At 36.8% G+C, this 20,461-nt stretch overlaps 1 long non-coding RNA gene across 3 annotated transcripts in view; it reads left to right on the top strand.

Moving 5' to 3' along the window:
• Positions 1-1,166: 1,166 nt before the first annotated feature.
• The window catches only part of LOC124858070, a 55,031-nt gene continuing 35,736 nt past the window's right edge, over positions 1,167-20,461 (top strand). The window contains exons 1-3 of one of the 3 annotated variants that reach the window (XR_007035747.1): positions 1,167-1,459; positions 2,022-2,093; positions 4,897-4,935. This is a non-coding gene — a long non-coding RNA (uncharacterized LOC124858070). The remainder of the gene's footprint in view (positions 1,460-2,021; positions 2,094-4,896; positions 4,936-20,461) is intronic. The other 2 variants (XR_007035748.1, XR_007035746.1) reach the window with 2 other exon arrangements.

Here is a 20,461-nt window from a genome sequence, read left to right as displayed (position 1 = left end):
TTTTTTCCAATAAAAAATCCAGTAAAGTTTGGCACAACTGGAAACCTACCACAACAAGGACCATGGTAACTCTGAAGGACCTGCAAAGATCCACAGCTCAGATGGGAAAACCAGTCAACACAACAGCTATGAGGTGTGCTCTCCACAAATCTGGCTTTTATGGAAGAGTGGCAAGGAAAAAAAAAACCTTGTTAATGGATTGTCATAGGACGCCATGGCTGCCGTTTACTACAAGAAACACAGCAAACTCTGGTCTGATGAGACCATAACAATTTTTTTGTTTTTACCTACATACAAAGCGCTTAGTGCAGCAGAAAACTTACACTGCACATAACTGTGAACATTTTATCCCCCTGTTCAAGCATGGTGGTGGCAACATCATGCTGGGGGGATGCTTTTCTTCAGCAAACTGCTGTGGAGATTTACCTTCGGGAGTACAGCGACTAGAATAGTTTGGATCTAAGTATATTTACATGTTAAAATGGCCCAGTCAAAGTCCAAATCTAAATCCAGATGAGAATCTGTGGGAAGAAAGTAGCTGTTCACAGATGCTTTCTATCCAGTCTGACTGATGATGAGCTCATTTTCAAAGACGAATCCCCACAAACAGCAGACTATAGGTATACAAAGCTGGTAGAGATACATGCTCAAAAATACTTGCGTGTGCCACACTTTTCAGATATTCTTTTGTAAAAAAAAATTATTTTCCTGTTCATATGCAATACACTAATAGATGTTGGTCTATCGTGTAAAAGCTTTGTAAGGGGACAACCTGTGATAAAGTTCTGGGGTTGTGAATAATTTCTCAAGGCACTGCATCTGTCCTTCTGTATCCAGTGATAGACTTAATTGTATGAAAATGGCTGTGTTAATTAAGCATAATATCATTTCTTTTTACCGCATTCAGCCATGCACATTCTCCTCTATTCCCAGAGTGAATAAACTGCAGTCAGTGACCCAAATCTCGCTGCAATGAACTGCTTGACTCAGACTGTTGTTTTATTCAGTGCACTCACTGTCAACAGACGGGTGAGAAGGAGGATGGAGAGGCGGGACGTCACGCTATCATCCCATCCTGATTGGCTCTCCGTTTCATTACCCTCATCGCCATTGGACGCGGGCGTTGTCCTTTCCGGAATCAGTCATCGCCGCCGCTTCCCGCGCCATTCGGCGTGCACGCGCGCGAGAGGGGACCAGGCACGCAACCGTTAGGAGACTGTCTGGAGTCTGTCTCAAATTGATAAAATTGGAAATGTAGTTTTACCCGTCTCTGCGCATCTACAAGGAAGCCGCCTGGTGGGAAATTGGGGATCATTGAGCTCCTCCATAGACGTCTCTTCGCCTTGAGTCGCCAGGCATTGACGAAATGTTTATTTTTTCTCTTTAGAAAACAAAAAAGCGAAAGTTTTATTTTTCCCTTCTGCAGTCCATCAGCGGACAGACAGCTCCTTGTGCACAGGTAGGTTTAAGGCAAGCTCTGGAGTGCAAGCAACCTTACACAGATCGGATGCTGCAGCGTTACAGCACTCCTTTTCGTGTTTTTAACGCTTTTCACCCCAACATATTCCTTTGTTGACATGCGAAAAAGACCGGAAGATAAGATAGTCCCGTTCATTAGTGCTGTTAAAAAAGAATTTGCACCAGATTCGGGTTATATTTTGTGCAACTCATGCCAGACAATAGATATTTTGTTGTGGGGACTTGACCTCATTCACACATTACTTCAGGAAGATGCGCAGGTGACGCACCTTTGCTGACGCGAGGCTGTTGATTAACTCCACGCGCGCTCGAGCTATCTGTTTACTCAGCAGTCACCTGAGGGCCAAAACCTGGATTCAGTGCGTTTATTTTAACCCTTTCGGCCACAGCACCAAGAAATTGGCAAATATGTTTTTATTTTCCCAAGAAAAATCTGTAATCTTTGTATCTAACGCAACAGGCACCTAAGTTGTTGCATTTTGATGCATTATGAACTCTTTCTAAAAATCTTTCCCTCTATTGTGTCTGTTTATGCTCTGCAGAGAATTATTCCTCAGCCATGGAGTTCAAGATGAGTGCATCATGTGCAAGGCAGCCTGCAAAAGCACAGAAAGGTTTGTTTTTAGCAGAAATTTAGGTTGGGATAGATGTTTTGCTCACTTTTAGTTAATGACAATAGATAGATAGATAGATAGATAGATAGATAGATAGATAGATAGATAGATAGATAGATAGATAGATAGATAGATAGATAGATAGATAGATATTATGAAACATGCAATTGGTTGTTATTATTGAATAGGATCTGATTCATTACATTTCATGTTACCCTTGAAAGATATCAGTGGCAATGAAGCTCCCTCCAGCTGGTCAAATGTATCACTAGCATGGGGAGAGTGAATTCACTGTATTTAAAATATAATAGCCTTACCAAAAATTTTATAAAAGGAGCCAGTGATAAAATTTTTATTCTTCATAAATGTATTTATTGTTTATCGGGCAAAAACTTGCTTCTTGTCCTTCCAAGCCTAAATGTTCTCTTATTTATCTCAAGCTTTAACTTGTGTAGCGTCAAAGTACAACAGAGTTAGATTAAATAAAAAATTCAAAGCCTACATAGAAAACTAAAACTGAAATTTGCAAGCATTAAACCAAATGTAAAATTCTTCAGATTTTGCTGAGACCTGGCACCCCTAGAATGCATGAGCCTGGTTGACTCAGGCAAATTTCACACAGTATCCAAAATAAAAAGAGAACATCTGAATTTGATGCTGAATTGTTTTTTTTTAAATATATTTAGAATAATTTAATTATATACACATATTCCATATTTTGAAACAATCGCAACTTATCTGTGTGATGCTGCCAGTATACTTAATCTTTGATGGGCTCAGACTGATGGACTCAGACCCGTCTAGACACTTTTGCCCTGTCACTGCAGACTCTGCAGTCATATGACTCAGTCGGAGAGCCAGTTCCTCCCTCCTTCTCGTTTCTTCTCTGTTTGGCCAAGATGGCTGCTGAAGCTCTAATGCTTCATCCGTGACGTACACAGTCAGAGATAGGATTAAAAAATTGAAAAACAAAAAAAACCTGAGACTGGCAGCGAATCAGTACATTTAGATTGCTCCAGAAGCAAATGCATGACTGCATCCAGAAAGTATAGGGAATGCTGTTGTTGTACGGACATTTCTGACTGAAATATTTTCATTTAGACGTTTCTTACTCTTCTCAACAGTTTGCATGCATGGGTTAACTGAACTATTGACCATTTTAATATTTTAATCTGGTTCTCAGAACATTAGTTGCATTTTCCTTCACTTTCTTATCGAGTGCTGCAGATCTGAGACGCTTGGTAGCCATTTTGTCTGCTACATGACTGCAAGAGGCTTGCAGGGCATCAAACTATCAGAAAAACACCAAATAAACATTCTGCATGTTATCCTCTTTACTTTGGATTTTAAAAGACATGTCTAAATATCAGGGAATGACACATAAATCTAGCATTTTAAGACATCAAATAGGAATGTTCAATATTTTATTTACTTATAAATAATGCAAAATGAGTGTGTAAATAAAAATAATTTAGCGTTGACAGGAACTGATACATTTACAGTTAAAGTATCTTTCTGTCGCTTTTTAGAGTTATAGCTAAAGGTTATTGAAGAGCATAGGTTCCAATAGGTAGAAGGACAGAATTTACTTCATGATGTTTTTGCAGATTTTGGTTAAATTTGAAGTAATTTGCTGTTGAAAACCACAGTTATCTGAAGGTACATGACAGGATATAAATATAAACTTTACTTTATTTACACTGCAAGTCTGTTTTTTTTTTGTTTAAAGAGGAGTAAACCAGTAGGTTTCATGAAAGTAAATATAAACTTTGAAGCCGTGTAAAAAGTGATATAATACAATAAGTGATGTTCTTTTTGGCCCATATAATACTTGAAATAAAAAAAAAAATAACACCTAATCTGCAGTTGAAGCTTTTTTTTTCTTTACAACTTTCTTTTCTGAGGGAGTAATGCAAGTAGCTGAAATTAACTTCGGCTTTAAAAGTGCTTCGAGCGTCCATCTGACAGTACAAGTTACATCCACTCACTGAGACTGTGATGTTTATCTGTTTGCCATATCATTGACCAGCCTGGACAGATCTCTTCATTATCATCTACTTAGTGCATACTCATCTGCCGTCAGAGGAGCTCCTTTAATCTCTTCTTGTCCTGGTTGCTTTAATGGTTTCTGAGTGCTTGCTGATTGTGTTGTTTACTGAGGCATGAAGCTGCGTTTGAAAACATGCAGAAGTTTTTACAGGTCTGGAGTTAAATAAAAGTAAATGTATTTTTAGGCTCGTCGATTAATTTTGTGTTCGCAGCGATAAATTGGCAAACGTGGATTATTAAAAAACTTTCGCAGAAATAAATTATGCACAGGAGAAAGTTTTTGCAAAACTTATAACTACGATTTAACTAAACCTACAACTGCTTTATAAATAAGTAAAAATGTATCTGATCAATGCGGCTGCTGTTAAGATGATAAATAATAGAAATGCATCTCCTTACGGCACCATAAAATAAAATTATTCATCTTGCGTGTCCTAAATTATGTGTGCTATAAACATTTTTACAAACTTCAACAATCATTTGTAAACTTTTTTTCCATGTAAATGTTAAAAGTTAAATTAGACTCTTAATTTATCATAGCAAAACAAGCAGCTAACAGAAAATGTGAATTTGTTTTTCTATTTTCACAGATTGACCGTAGATATAGTTTAGATTGTTTACAAAGACAGCGACATAAATGTTATTCAAAAATGTTTGTGTTTTTGTGTTTACAGCCAAATCTCGAACAGGCTCAAACTTGTTTGCCATTACTTCATTCTCACAGGTGACTCATGTTTTTGTTTTTGTTTTGCAGCCGTTGACATTGACAGTCATGACTTCATGTCGACAAATGGTAAGATCTGCGTTGACCTTTTCATTAAAGCATATTTGTGCTCAATTAAAGTGGAGTAAAGCAATTCTAGGAAGGCTTTTAGGTGCTGCAGTTACTGAATGTGAGTGCCTGGGGGAAATATCACTCCACAGTATGCAGCGGTGTTTGCACAGGCTGGTCTCTTGGACTGCAATGCCAGTTCTGCACGCTGCAGGCTGCAAATTGACTAATCAGCACCTGATGCTGTCTCTCACTTCTCAGTGGCAATTGGTTTTATCAAGGCTGATTTTTTTGATCTCTTCATAACATAATCATGGATATGAATCTTGTAACTTTCACTTGAGGCTTGACTGAAAAACACCGATGCAAGAAGCACTCTGAAGCATCCGCCCTGGTTTTCTATTGGCTCGCTGTCTCCACCCACAGTGAGGTCACGTGGTCTGACATTGTGACAATCTCTGTTGAAAAACAGGCTTTCATCTGGGCTCTAATGCTTCCTGAGGTTTAATGAAAAGATTTTTCTGGGTCTATTTCTGAGTGTGAACAGAGTAAAATCTGAGCATGTTTCAAAGCACGGCCCTCTGGAAAAGCATCCGTAGAAGCAGTTGCCGCCTGGTGAAATGGTGGTGTTTATCTCAGCAGTTCTTGCTGCATGATCTTCAATCAGTCAGTCTTCTCTAACATTGTCGTGGGACATTTCAAATGAATACCTTCAGTGTATTACAAAATGTATTTTGGCAGTCTGGCTTTACTTGGGTCCATTTGCTTGGGTCCACAACTGCACAGCTGAGACCCTGGGCTGGTCGCAGCCTTCATCTCAAAGCCATCAGCGTCCATTTTAGTTCATGGCAGAGGAGATAAACGGTTATATAGCTTGTAAAAAGAAAAACCTGAACCTACAGTCTAAGTCCTTGAAATCCTCCAACTTTTATGCACTACGCAAACTTTTCATTGAAAAACAATTATGCAGAAACGGATGCATAATTTAAAATAATTGTGGTTAATAGTAATAGGTTTCATTTTAATTGACTGCAGCACGAATAATGTTTATTTTATTTCATTTTAGTTTAAACCTTTGTGAATTTTCAAAATTTTCAAAATGGTCTTAACACAAGCTAATTCAAATTTGAATTCAAATACGTAGAAATAAAAGTTTCATTTAAAATTTAAAACTAACATAAACTGCAATTACATATTAATATAATACGGAACGGCGTGCTCCATGCCATATGCAATGCACCTTTTATAGTCATTACATTGCAGTAATTACACAAGCTGTAAGCTAATTAAGTGAAATATCTTTCTTTTAAATAAGTAATTTAAACCTTTAGAAAAATATTTTGCGTGTTTTTTATTTTTATTTTTATTTTCTAGAATTAAAAAACTCATTTAGATGTAGCTAAATTTTATTTTACAATAGATAAAAACTGAAATCAAAAATAATTATTTCCATAGATTTTTATATGTGCGGCAGGTCATGGATCGAAACATGGTATAACGCAAAACGTAGCATTATTTTATCGTTCAATATTCCAGTATTAAATGATAAAACATGTTGCGTACGTTTTTATACGGTTTAAATCTTTTTTTTTGTTTACAGATTTTTACACTCATATTTGTCCGTTTATTTTTAAACAATTCAGTCGTTTAATTTAGAAAATATTTCATCCATATTTTACTATTTCAAAAATGAAAGAAAACAGCGACGACATGATCTGGGTGTTAGGCTGCAGTAATTAAAAATTAAGATGAAAACGATAATGAGGTTGTATTGTTTTGGAAATGTACTTTAAAAAAAGACTACAGTACAGTACAGTAAAGAACGGTGATTTAGTCCTGCGAGTTTGTTTGATGCAAAGGTTTAGGCGACCCTCCTTGTTACTTCTTGTTTTTGTCCAATGTTAAGACTTCATATGAAAGCCAGACTGAGTTCTGATGTCATGTAACACAACAGTGGCTGTCAGTAATGTTAGCTTCAGCCTCAGCTCTGTGGTGAGAGAAAAGGCTCTTTTTTAGGGATCATGCATATGCAGCGATGCCATGAGCCTAACCTATCGCTTAATGTCAGACTAAATCTAATTTTCTTTTCTTTTAATGTTTAACTTATTTGCTTTTGTAACAAGTGGAGATAACTTCACCACATTTATTTCAGTTCATGCACACAATATTGAAATTTTACAGTTTCAGTTTAGTTTGTTTATGTTGAGTTATTGAAACAGTTACGCGATTTATTATTTAGATATCTTTGGAGAAAAAAAAATATACAGATAATAAATCGTTGCTGTTCTTTTCATTGTTTTTTTCTTCTTATTTTTGTATTATTGGTGTTTAGCGTTTCCTACAGTTAATGTTTAAAAAATGTTTTTCATCAGGTGGGTTTTCTCTAGATAAAATTTCCGCTTCTTAAGTCCATCTTGAGCCAACATCTCACTGCTGTTTGGCTGAAGGTTCTGAATTTCTGCTGAAGCCACAACAATTCATGAATATCAGGTCCACATTAAAATGGGCGTGTCGGCCTTAAACTTTTTTACTATATTGTAAACGCTGATTGCTATTTTTGAGCTTTATTGAAAGGTAAGTGATTTTGCTGTCAGCAGTCTAAATGTTGTGTATTTGCCTTGCTGTTGTTGCCGCTGTTTGTGAACCTGCCAGTCTTTAGATGTGCACATGTTGTTTGTCCGCTCCCCCCTGCCAGCAGCCGCCGCAGTGACAGCTTCAGCAGAATGCTTCCTGTTCTCATTTTCCTGCAAATTTGACCTGACTTTAACACTGAGCGTGCTCATCTACAAGTGTTGTAAACGGCCTGAGGAGGGCTGGCGGGGTCCGGAAGACCACTGTTCACTGCAGTGATCTTTCCCTCTTCTCAGACAAGCTTCTGCTATCTTTAAAACGTTTTTAGGTTTAATTGCATTCTTTGTACTTACTTAGTAAAAAAATGTAAGTGGAATGAAGCCTTGCAAGTGAAGACTTGTACACAGCATACAATTTTCCAGCAACATGGAGCATTGGTGGTTCTAGACAGGGGCCAACAGGAGCCAGTGCCCCTGTAAAACTGGTCCAGGCCCCTGTTATGATCCCTGTACTGAAGACATAATACTAAATCAATTTCTTTTGATGAAATGCGACGGCACAGACACCGTAACTGATTGGTACCGATTGGACCAATTTTATTTTTTAACTTTACAGTTTTACTTTAACAATGAATAAAAAATTAAGGTGTTCCACTTCTAGCTTCAGCCATATTGAGATAGGATCACAGGTTTTATCTGCTAGATCAGGGGTCTGCAACCTGCAGCTCCAGAGCCACAAGTCTGTCTGTGTCTTACCTAATATGTTGCCATTTTTACTTAATTATTATTCTTTTGTTCTGTGCCCCAATGAAAAAACGCTGGCCCCCCTGGTAAATTTGGTCTAGAACTGCCACTGACATGGAGTCTAACATAAGACAGATATTGATCAAGACATTGACATAAGACAGATATTGTTTAATGGGGAATGTATCGCTTTTAAGCATAGTAATCTGCAAAACATGCATGCTATGCATGAATAGTTTGCATTGTCAACTAAAAGATGGATTTAAAAAGTTGACCAAAAAACTCGCAAATAAAAAAACAAAATGAAAAAAACAACTCCATCTGTTTTGGTTGGAATAGATTATATAAATGTAGATTTATTGATCTACCTCATTTCTACACATGACGTTAAAGTTTTGAAAAATATGTCAAGTTTGAAGAATTCAAAAGCTAAATAATTACCCATGATATGTCCTATCATCAGATTAATAGGCTGATACTATAGTCAACAAAATAACACATTCTAATCTGGTTAGAAATCATAAGAAATCATTAGATTTTTTCAATAAAAAAAAACCACGAAAAGTTAATTCTGTAAAAACACTTCTAAAAAGATCCTTAGGGTCTAGTTCACAGTGAAGTCTTGACATTAGCGCTAATTTGGTGTGAATACCACAACCCTAAAGCAGGTTTGTATTAAATATTAAATAATTTCTCTCATAACTAAAAAAAAACATATGAGATTCTAATGGTGAGACTAACATTAGTAAAATACCACATTCTTACAGTGTCATGGTATTAATACAAGAACTTTAAAGATAGCACACCAAGCTCTAACAGCTCTTGTTAAAAAAAGAAACAGTAGTAGCTTTAAAGTAAACATACTTAATGTGCAGAATATTTTAATTTTTTTCATTCTGAGTTTTATCAAGTAATCATGGGAGTATAACAAGCTGATATTAGTGGGGTAATTAGTCAGGCTATCTGCTGCAGTATGCTTCTTCAGACATGCAGCTTGCACCATGCACCAAGACTGCCTGTTTTATTTGCAACTAGAAATATGTCCAGACAGCCAAATTTGTCTGTCCTGCATCTAAAATTGTAATGACCTTCTTACAGCTAGCTGACAGACAGTGCACAGGATCAAGTGGGGAAGGGGCTTCACTGCATTGCTCTGCACATTCTTAAGAACAGTGCAATGGAAACCTTTAGAGGCTTTTCATTTCTCAGTGTACCTCAATACCCTAAAATCTGCCAATGTCCACATTAAAGTGTTTAAATAATATATTAAAAACTATAAAAATATCCTATTAGTGTGGTTTGGAATACCATCCTCAGTATTAAAACCATAACTTTAAAACATTTTTCAGTATTGGCTGTAGTAGTATTGACTGTAAAATATCAATACTGCTGCCTAAACATACATTGGCATACATTGTTTTCTTCCATTTTTCTACACATGACATCAAAGATATGAAGAACAGGCCAAACTAAAGTGCATGTAGGGCAAAAGGAATGTGCTGTAGGTTGACTAGAATCATACTGAAGGACTAACATTTATGGTTTAAAGACAACAACACATTCTGCTGTTATTGGAAATAATGAAAATCAGCCAGATTCTTTAAAAAGACACAAATCAATGAATCTGTGAAAACTGACCTATTCTCTGCATTGCTGCTAACGCTTACAGCAATAGTTTAAAACATTTTCTCTATATAACCTTTACATATCTAAAGATCAGTTTTGAAAAGTGGTTCTAACATGAAGGATCATTCGTCTTCCCAGTTCTGGGGATGTGTTCAAAGTTACCATCAGACATGTGAGAATTGGCAGTGTTGCTTGCATTTTTGCTTAATTGGGGCTTATTCCAACACACCTTGAATACCTGCTTTCACATAGGCCATTTGACCTTTTTTTGTGAATTAAGACAGCACGGCAGAGTTGAGCTCGTCATCCCTGCGGTACATCATAGTCGAGGGCAGGCTGCACCATGACTAATTAGTAAATCTCACTTCTCTCCAAGGTGAGAAAAGAAAATGATTTTCTTTGCAGGAAGCTTGGGGGGTTCATGAGTAAATACCCACCTGCACTAAGTTGCAGTAACCTAATAAGTCTCCCTGGACTTTGAAAGGGAATATTTCATATTTCACCGATCTCAAACAGCCTTTTCTGCATGTCTCATATTCGACTCTGAAAGCCCTTTAAGGTGGCTGAAGCTGCACCCACCGACTGCAAGGTCTCTGCTGTCACACAATGGCGTGGAAAGGTCAGGCCTAATGAAGTCGGGGGTGCGACCCCTAGCATTCAGCGACTTCGCATGGGCTTCCATGCCACTGCTGTTAATCCCTTTTTGATCCTAATTGATAGGCATTAACATGATCCTTATCCAGGAGCTATGTTTTGTCTTCCGCAGTCCTTCCCTCTTGGTGTCAGTGACACAAAGTGTGAAAGCGTTAAACCAAATGTGAAATTGATATTTTTCATGTTTGTGTGCCTAAACTCTGGCTATGCTTCCAAACAGTCACACTGAAGTTCTCAGTGCTCAGCGTTTTGCCCTTTGAGACTATTAACAGGACTTAGCTTCTAACCTCAGGAATCCAGCTGTGATGTGAATGGTAGCAGCCCATTTCCACATTGTTTTCCTTTGAGCCCTTTCATCTTTATCAATAGGTGATTATTGCCTTTAACTGGTAACTAATGACCCTCTTTAAAATGTTTTCTTAGACTGTTAGGGCAGAGCACATGTTGGTTTGAAAGTGAAGACATGGTGTGAATTCCAGAGTGCAGATGTTACACCAGTTCTCACAGGCTTTAACAGACCACATTTATTCAATAATATGGTAATGTAGCAAACAGATAGAATTTAACCTACAAAATTTATGTAACATTTTCCATACCTTTTTAGTTTGGGTGGATTTTTTAAATAAATAATTAAAGATAAATAAATGACTTAAGTTAGTGTACGTAAACGTTTGTCAGAATAGGCATTATTTGTCAACTAATGTTTTGTTTATCAAATGTTAGATTGAATACATCGACAGTTAATTAACACCAGCGTTTATTGAAAAGCTTCCCAGTCCAGACCCAGTATGTGCATCAGTATACTGTATATTTAAAAGCAACGAGCTTGTGTCAGTTTATATTAAATGCAAACGATTTATAAGGATACAATTTGACAGGTGGAGTCGTTAGTTTGCCCAAGCAAAGTTTTATAGATGCAGAAGATCAACTCCAGGTCAGTTCACCCCTTTGTTATATTCCCATTTAATTTCCAGACATGGTGATTTTATTCCCTATTGCTCCCATTTTGTACCCATTTAATAACAGTTCATACCCATTCACTTAAACCATGGCATATCAGTTTAGTTTTCTTTCCAGTTGGGCATTTTCACAAATTATAGAGAAAGAGTCTACTCAAATATCATGTCTTAATTTATTGCAATTGTATAGCTTTTCTGAAAGCTTTGTATTACGCTCCATTTAAATTAATTTTGGTTCAGATCAATGTTTGGGCCAGTTAACCCATATGAAATATGAAAGATTTACAAAAACATCTCTAAGTCACCTCCTGCAGGTATAAAATAAAGATTGCATTTCCTTGCAATAGACTATTAATTGTTTATAGAAAATTTCTTTAAATCGTCACTTGTCAATGTGAGCATGAAATGTCTCTCTTATGGGCAAGGTAGGGACTAAATGTCCCGCAGTAGTCGGCTCCATTTTATGCCCATCGAGGTTGTTTATGGATCATCCAAAACTGCAAAGTACAAAATGGCGAAGGAGTGAAATAACCAGCTTCCCAGAGGCTTAGCGTGCTTGCAAGTTTTAATTTCACATTAACGATGTTGCTAAACTGATTGAAACTAGATGCAAACTTAAATTCTTGCTCCATCTTGCTCAACCACAGTTAACTTTTATTTTTACTTAGTTGACACATTCATTCATTTTACAACCCATATCAACATGTCAACCTTACAGTTTTCTGTTGGACGCTACACACGACGAATAAGAATAATGCCTGACTGAACCAACATCTTTATTTAAAATCTGACCAGAAGGTTTGGGCCGGAAGTATCCGATGTTAAACACCATTCACCTTATTTCTGGCAGTGTTGCTGTTTGCGAGTGCAACTTCCAGACAGATAGTAGAATTAGCCATAAAGAAGTTTGTTTTTGTTGCTAATTGCATGTAGCTGGCTTTTTTTTTTTTAGAAAGTAGTTAACAGTATAGCTATATTTCTTCCTTTTGTTCTTTTGTTTGTTTTGATAATCACACTCTTAAGGCCTGTACATACACTGCAAGAGCTGAGAAATTTGTTTTCTCTCCCAGGGCTGCAGAAAAACAATGATCTCATTCTTTTTCGGTTGCTCTGGGTTGGGAGATCTTGAAGTTTGTTCTAAAGTTGTGTCCAATGACATTTGATTGTTTAGAAATTTTAATGGGGTAAAGTTAATCCTGGAAAGAGAAACATTTTGTCATTTTTGCTTTTTTGTTGTCATGGAACTTCCCATGAGTTCTGGAAGTTTTTATGAAGTGTAAACATTTCCTGGTCAGTACAAACTTGAGTTCTTGCTTAATGTTTATGGCTTATATTTAATATCTACCAAAATTCCCTATATTACTTGAAAAGATAAGTGCTGTTCCCCCTAGAAACAATGAACAAACCTTTCCATTCCATGTTGTCAGTTGATGTTTTTTGGTATAGTTTATCTTGCTAAAGGTGTTGAGGCACTTTTGTAAATCACAAATTTAAAAACATTCTTAAACTTGTTTGTAAATTTGTTTTGGATATTTGTTGCTCACATTTAATTTAAAGCCTAAATCTTTAAACTGTTGTGACAGTGGTTGTTAGCCACATGCTGGCTCATGGGAAATTAAGATATTTTGACTTGGAATAATTTAAGACCAATTCCTTATTTTATTACCCAGTTATTGTTTAAGTTAACTACATACTGTAAAATAATGTCAGAAGAAGACCCTTCTTATCTAAAAAGATTTGAACTTTGACTTGTTCAGTTTGTCAAAATTGTCATTTTTATACAGAGCAAACATGTTTTCTGTGCCTGAGAAAAATAATTCCAATACTTTTGCGTTTCTGGTCAACAAATGAACAGTTATAGCCTCGTGACCTCTATTAATGCCAGTTGAAATATATAAACCTATAAAACTGCAGTAAACCCTAAAGCTGCAGTAGACCCTAAACAGCTATATTTACCCATGTATAACTGCTTCAATTTATATGAATATTATGAAAAGAAGTACATTAGCACAAATCTTTACATTTTATTTGTTTTCTTGAGACTGTCACTTGGTCTTTCACGTCCCACAATGGGTTCACATCTTACCCAAGTCTTTATTCTGGCTCCCCAAGGGTTGAAAATATCTGATTTACTGAGTTGTCTGGATTTTTTTGAGAAATGTATTTTCCATGGCCTGACCTGAACCTGAATTTTTTTTTGGATTCCTGTCTTTATCTCCACTGATTCTCAAGTTTAAATCATACTGCTTTTGTTGTACGTTATTGTGAAAACCAGCTTTTGAATTTTTGCTTTCCTGCCAAATAGAAGTCTCATCTGCAGTGACAGTTCACTTGAAATAAAAAGGCTAATATTGCAAAAAGGGAAAAAGCTTTTAGGATTTTTCTTTAGTATTCATTTTCCAGGTGGGAGTTCCAATTCCAAACTTCCTCCACCATAACACAAACATTCTTGAAATTTGCATGCAGCAATATGATAACAATTTTAATCTTTAGTATCTAAGAATAGAAACAGAATAAAACTGAACTTGACCAAGTTAAACTTAGCAGTATGTATAGCCTGTATGCAGTATTTAATCGGAGGGCTAGAAACTTTGTTAATTCAGTATTGAATCATTGCCCTAGTCTATAAACAACGTGGGTATATTCAGACCGTTGCATGTGAGAAAAAAGATGGAATATAATTCTCTATGATCAGTTTTACAAGTAACAAAATCTAATTATCAGTCAAGTAGCCAATTGACTGTCATGGTCTTCATTTAAACAATTGATGTGGTCAGGGCATTAGTGTATGAACTCTCATATGGTAATAAAGAGCAGCAAAGTTTATTGGGTGATTACTAATGGCTAACGCAATGTTGAAAAACAGGCTGCTCTGAAAAAATTGATTTCTTTTTACAGCGTTTTTGGAGTAAATGTTTTAGGTGGTTAAAGTGTAACTAAACCCCAAATCAACCTTTTTTGCAGATAAACTGAATTATTGGGCCTTAAGGGTGGTATCTTCATGTCACTGTTCAAATTTGGACATTTTGGAGTAAACTTGTGTAATTCTGCAATATTTGGCCTAAAACTGTCTCAGTGCTGTCCTCTTTGGGTTGGAGGGTGGCTACTGCAGTTGAATTTTCTTGTTTGTTACAAATGGTACAGCTTGGTACATGTCTACGTCACAGACCCATGTTTGGGTATAAAACCATCTCACTCAGACACACGCCCCCGTAGCAAGTCAGGAGTTGGAATTGCGATTGAGTCTTTCAGGCTAGCATTTTATTACCTGTTAGTTAGCATAGCGTTTTAACTTAGGTACTTAGATTATTTAGAGAGAAACCTACAACAAACATTCCCTACAGAGGACAGGGAGCCGCAATGACCACAAGTTCAAATTTTTTGACAGTGAGCTGACAGGAAAGGGTTGGAGAGGGGAAAGACATGCATCAAAGGTCAAAGGGGCCAGGACTCCAACCCATGAACTAACATCATTTTACCACTCAAAAACTGGATCTATTCTGTCCTCCACTGCCTGTGCAGGAGGCATCGCTGAGTCAGTACCTTGACCCAGCGGCTCGAACTGACAAGGATAAAGGTTAAAAATCTTCCACATGACAAGATGTATCCATGGCGAAACTACCAGCATCGCTCTGGTCACTCTCCATGTTTCAGTATATCAGATTAAGCGGGGTTATGCTTTTGGGTTTAGTTCCACTTTAAATATTTTTATTTGGCATCCGTAAATCATGCGTAGAACATCTACTCATTTTCTTGACCCACTTTAAAATGTACACGGTTGCAGTGGGAATAAAACTAGGGCCCTATGATTTCAGCGATGTAGACAGAATCGAGGAATTTAACAAACAAGATGAAATCCACTACAAACTCACAGAATTTGCGCATATTGGAGGGTACGGAAAAATATATAGCAGTTTTCCAAGTATTTTCGCCACTGCAGCCTTTTGTGACTGTCGTTATCTGGTTAGCCGGAGATCGGCTCGGCTCTCCTCTCCACACAGACAGAAATAAATTGGTCTGCCATGACGAAAAGGCTCGCTGAAACACTGATGCCATACAAAAATTTAAAAACTGGGTTTAGCTTAGCGCAGAGTTTAGGACAGAACAATACCCCAGCGATTTTTTTTAGGAATTGGGACAACAACTTTTCTGTAAGTTTTGTCACAATCGTACTAGCACTAGTCAGTCACGCCTGCCAACATTCAGCTAAATCAGTGGGAGCGAGTCACGACTTTGTTGAAGATTTTGTTACTTTGTGCTCAATCAGATATTCACTCAGAAAAAAATAAAAAAAGCTTTGTTTGTTTGGGGAGAACATGAGAGCTAAACACAAAAAAAACTAAAGCTTTTTTCTTTTTAAAATGTGAAATATAATAAAGTTTTTGTTTTGCACATGTTTTTTGTTCTTTAAAAAAATATAGTGGAAATACTTGGAAATACCATGCAAAAGCACTCAATGTTCTGCTGATATTTCACTTTGATATATTTATGAAAGCTGAATAACAGTCGTTAAATGTGGATCTCTTTGGCTGTTGAATTTTTGCATTTTTTTCATTCTCTCCATAATAACACACTTTTTTGCTTCATAAATATGGCTGGAATGGAAAAAGTGAAATTCAGGAAATAAAATCGCTGAATTTGGGAAAAAAGCAGGACCCTACCTAGATCACAGGACCCTATTTAAACCCAGTACAAGCTGAAAAAAGGCGGAGATGTTCACCAGTCCTTTTTTTCCAAGTCCAAGTCTAGTCTCAAACATCTAATAACTGACACAAATATTTTTGTTACTGTTTGTTCTCAGGCCTAATTTAACACAGAACACAAACAATTATCTTTTAATCTTTTAACATTTAATTCAACATTCAACAAGCTGGTATGTGCTGTTTTATGTTAGTTTGAAATTGATAAAGTGTAACATTTACCACACTGTAAACATTATTATATATATTGATGTTCTAGGGAAAATAATAGAAAGAGATTAACATTGGTTGATGTCATATTTCTCAGTGGATAAAAGAAAGTGCTTTTTTATTTTGTCTTTGCAATGACTTAGTTAACACTTCTTAATCCCTGTGTTCATGTTGCCCAGTCCTTCACTATATTATGTACTAGATGGGTTTTAGAGGCCTTCATCCTCACTCTGAGTTGGTGGATTCTTTAACATTATTAAACCATGTTCCAAGTCTGCATTTATGTCTGGTCCAAACAGTAAACTTGCTTCAATTATTGTTGTAAATTAGAACATAAAGAGGAAGGAGTAGTGTGGTGAATAAATATGAATATCAAATTACCAAATAAAGAGAACATGAAGTGCTTTTATTTTGATGCACAGCAAGTGTCTTTGTAATGACGCAGATTGCTTAAGTGAGAGAATAAGATGTTGAACGCAAGCTATGTATATCTTAGTCTGAATCCACCTGAAGTCATTTAATGGTTCAGTTGGAGAGGCAGTCGTGTGGTCATAGGACAGGAGGAATCAGCTGTCATAAAAAGACTGTTATGAGCCATTAACATCCCACGGTACACAAACGTTACTGCCTAACATTTGAAGTTCGTCTTTTCACAGGAAAATACAAGCTTGGTACACATCATCTGTCAGAAATGGGGTCTGTAGCTTATATACTAGCTTGCTTTCCCACCTGATCACATAAGATAAAGATTTGAAAAAGACTCAAGTTTCTGAGCATGAGTCCAAGTCAAGTCTTGAGCCTTTAGGGTATAAATGTAGCTCAGGCCTGAAGTCTTCGTTTTGCAACTTAAGTCTGACCCGAGTCCGAGCCTGAAGCTTGATTCACCATCTCTGGCAGCATGGTCCATTTTGGATGTTGTTTGGATATGCCAATCCATAAGAGCGACTGCTCAAAATATTTTATTAATAAACCAAATTGTGTATAATGAGAATAACGGAGAAAAAAAGCCTTTAACTTTTCTCTATTGAATATACTTCTGGATGGCTGTCCTGTTCAAAATTACATAAAAAAAGCCTCAACACATTTTTTCCTACTAAAGAATTTTACTGTTATTTAAAAAATCAACAACGACCAAAAAGGCAGGAGAGAACCCTAGGATGAATACTTACCTTCCAGCTAATGTCTTCAGATAGCTGTTTAATTGTTGAATTCCAACAGTTTTTCTAATGAATCATCTTATGCCCATTGTTGGCTATTTGAGTAATAATTGAAACAGTTTTATAGATTTTTAATGGACTAGTCAAACCTTTTTTAGACTTGTAGACTTTTAGACTTGTACACTGTAAATAAACTCATTACCGTTAAACTCCTGAATTGCTTTCTGCATGTGGGTCAAATCTGTTCGAAACAATATGACAATTAGGACAAATTGAAAGGTCTGAGACGAGCTCTGACATTATTGAACAGCAGAAACTCTGCACACACATGGAATGAATTCACACAATTTCTTAAGATACAAGAATTTATTAACAAAAATAAGTCAACTCAAAGTCAAACATATTTCAATCCACAAACTCTTTACTATGCTAAAACAATCCAACTAAACTACCAAGCAGAATTAAAAAATAAGAAAGACTAATGGGCTATGTACAATATAAACAAGTTGATTAAAGATGATTGGAAATCATGACCAAAAGAGTGATGCAACATTACCATGCAATGTTTATGTTTGAGAACCAAGGATTATCTTGAAGAATCTGGAAGTGACGTGAAGTTAGTCTTGGAACTAACTTAGGCAATAATCAGCAAACCTTTAGACAACCCTTCACAATGCAAGATCAGATAAAATATTACTTTAATGAAATAATGTTTTAAATAAAGATCTGCTGAATAAAACCAACCTTCTGGATGACTAATTCTCAACAGGTCTCATTAGCTGCCTTTATTTATTGAAACAATATTTAAAGAAATATTATTAAGGGAATATTTTGGAAAAGAGACAAATCTTTCTGGAGAAATGGGGCTTAATGGTGTTGACTTAGTTATCAAATCTAGTAAATGATGTTAGGGACACATAATTTACTGGATTGAAAACAAACCTTTCTGGGTAAATATTATTTGGCAGCAAGCACATGTCCTTAGCTGTTAGCAGTTGAAGTTAACAAAGGAAGCTGATAGCTTAGCACCAGAATCAAACAAACACCTTTAGAAATACCATCAACAAAAGGGTGAAAATGCATATGGCCGATCTTCTGTGCTTAAAATCACCCTTTAAATAAAGTTTGTCTTAACTATAAAAACCCACAAACACAACCTGAACACATGTGCTGCAGATATTCTGCTAGCACCAAGATAGCTGAGTTCAACACAAACAAAATCAAACTTCATAAAATGAAAAACGTTTAGATCATTTCAATCTAAATCCCTTCTATCTCTCTTATTCTGCCCAAACACCAAACCTCATATGAACGTGTTGAGGAGTTGTCCGGGCGACGACGAAGTTTGAAGAAATGTCCACAGTCAACAAACGGTTAGCTAACCTCCAGAGCAGTGGCTGGGCGGCTCGTTCTGTCCGCTGACCACACTGCACGTTACCACGGGATGCGGCTCCTGTTGTCGTCCTTTCAGACCAGGAAAAAACCGCTCCACTCTGCTTCATAGAGACAGCGTCTCTGCAGGGAACTCTGGAACACAGTTTGCTTCTGCAGGCCTCAGAGAGAAAGTAAAGCAATGCTTATACCTTAATTTCCCCTTTTTATGAATGAATACCGGATTCTTTCAACAGTAATTCATCAGTACTTAACTTGTGCATATGATCGCGTGATCTTATGACACCCTTGGATCCAGTTTGAAGAGTTTATGTCTTTTTGCCAGCAAAGAGACATTAGCACGCTGTTTCCCCTCCTATCCTGATGATCACCGGCGTGGAAGAGGTCGGACCATGTGCAGCCAGTGGTATCATGGGAAGTCCGCTGCTACAGTTTGCTTGGCTGTGCCGGAAGTAGGTTAATGCAATTTATGTTGAAAGTTCCAGAAAAGTTTGTACCGGAGTTTAATGTTGAAATCCATGGCTGTGGGTCCCAACAGTCCATACCCGCTTATCCTTGCTGGGTTGTGGGGAGGTTTGGTGTCTAACTCCGGCAGTCATCGGGCAGGAGGACAGTCCATTGCAGGGCAACATAGAGCCATTCAGAGAGCAATCAACCTAACTGTCATGTTTTTTGACTGTAAGAGGAAGCTGTAATAGCCAGATAGAAACCACACATGCAGAAAGACGCAAGGCCAGGAATCAAACTTGGGACATTCTTAAACTCAGAAGAGTTTACTGTACTCCACAGTCAGGATTGTGTTCTCAGGCATGCAAGCTCCTTTTCTCCAAAGGTAAAAGTGGTCCTTATGACCAAATGCTTGAGTTTCAGTTTAGTTTCATCAGACCACAGGACATGTCTTAAAAAAATTAAGCTTGTGTTTCTGATGCATTTGCAGACTGTAATCTAGCTTTTTATGATGCTTTTTGATTATTGGGGTCTTCATCTCTGAGTGGCTTTTCAGCTCATGTCGGTACAAGACTAGTTTCACTGTGGATAATGACACACTCCTACTAGCTTCAGCCGTTATCTTCAAAGATAATGCACATGATTTAGTTGACACTAGATGTTTATAAACACTGTAAAAAGATACATACCTTTTTTCTCATTGTTTGACATTAAATCAGATTATTACTGTTTGCCAAACTGCAGAATAATCAGTAAGAGAATTTATTTTGTCTATTTTATTACTTTCTTTAAAGAAATGTACATACAATAACATTTATTTTAAGAAAGCATTTTTTCTTTCATTTGTTTATTTTTTAGCGAATAATAATAAAAAAACATTCAGAGTCGTAGCATTTTCTGGACAACCATTTGTGATTTCTGTGGGCACACTCAAACCCGTACAATTAAGAAGCATTCGTCACTACTGTGCTTAGCAGCGTGCAACAACCCACTCTGAGCTGTAAAACGCCAGGTGTCATGTTGGTTCTTGTTGGTTTCACACAGCGATTCCAGTTCCTCCCTGGAACACGTTTTGCATGTCTCCAAAG

The sequence above is a fragment of the Girardinichthys multiradiatus genome, chromosome 21 (genome assembly GCF_021462225.1).
Source record: "Girardinichthys multiradiatus isolate DD_20200921_A chromosome 21, DD_fGirMul_XY1, whole genome shotgun sequence".
Classification (NCBI taxonomy): domain Eukaryota; kingdom Metazoa; phylum Chordata; class Actinopteri; order Cyprinodontiformes; family Goodeidae; genus Girardinichthys; species Girardinichthys multiradiatus.
The sequence above is the reverse complement of the archived record's forward strand: the minus strand, read 5'-3'. Positions and strand labels throughout refer to the sequence as shown.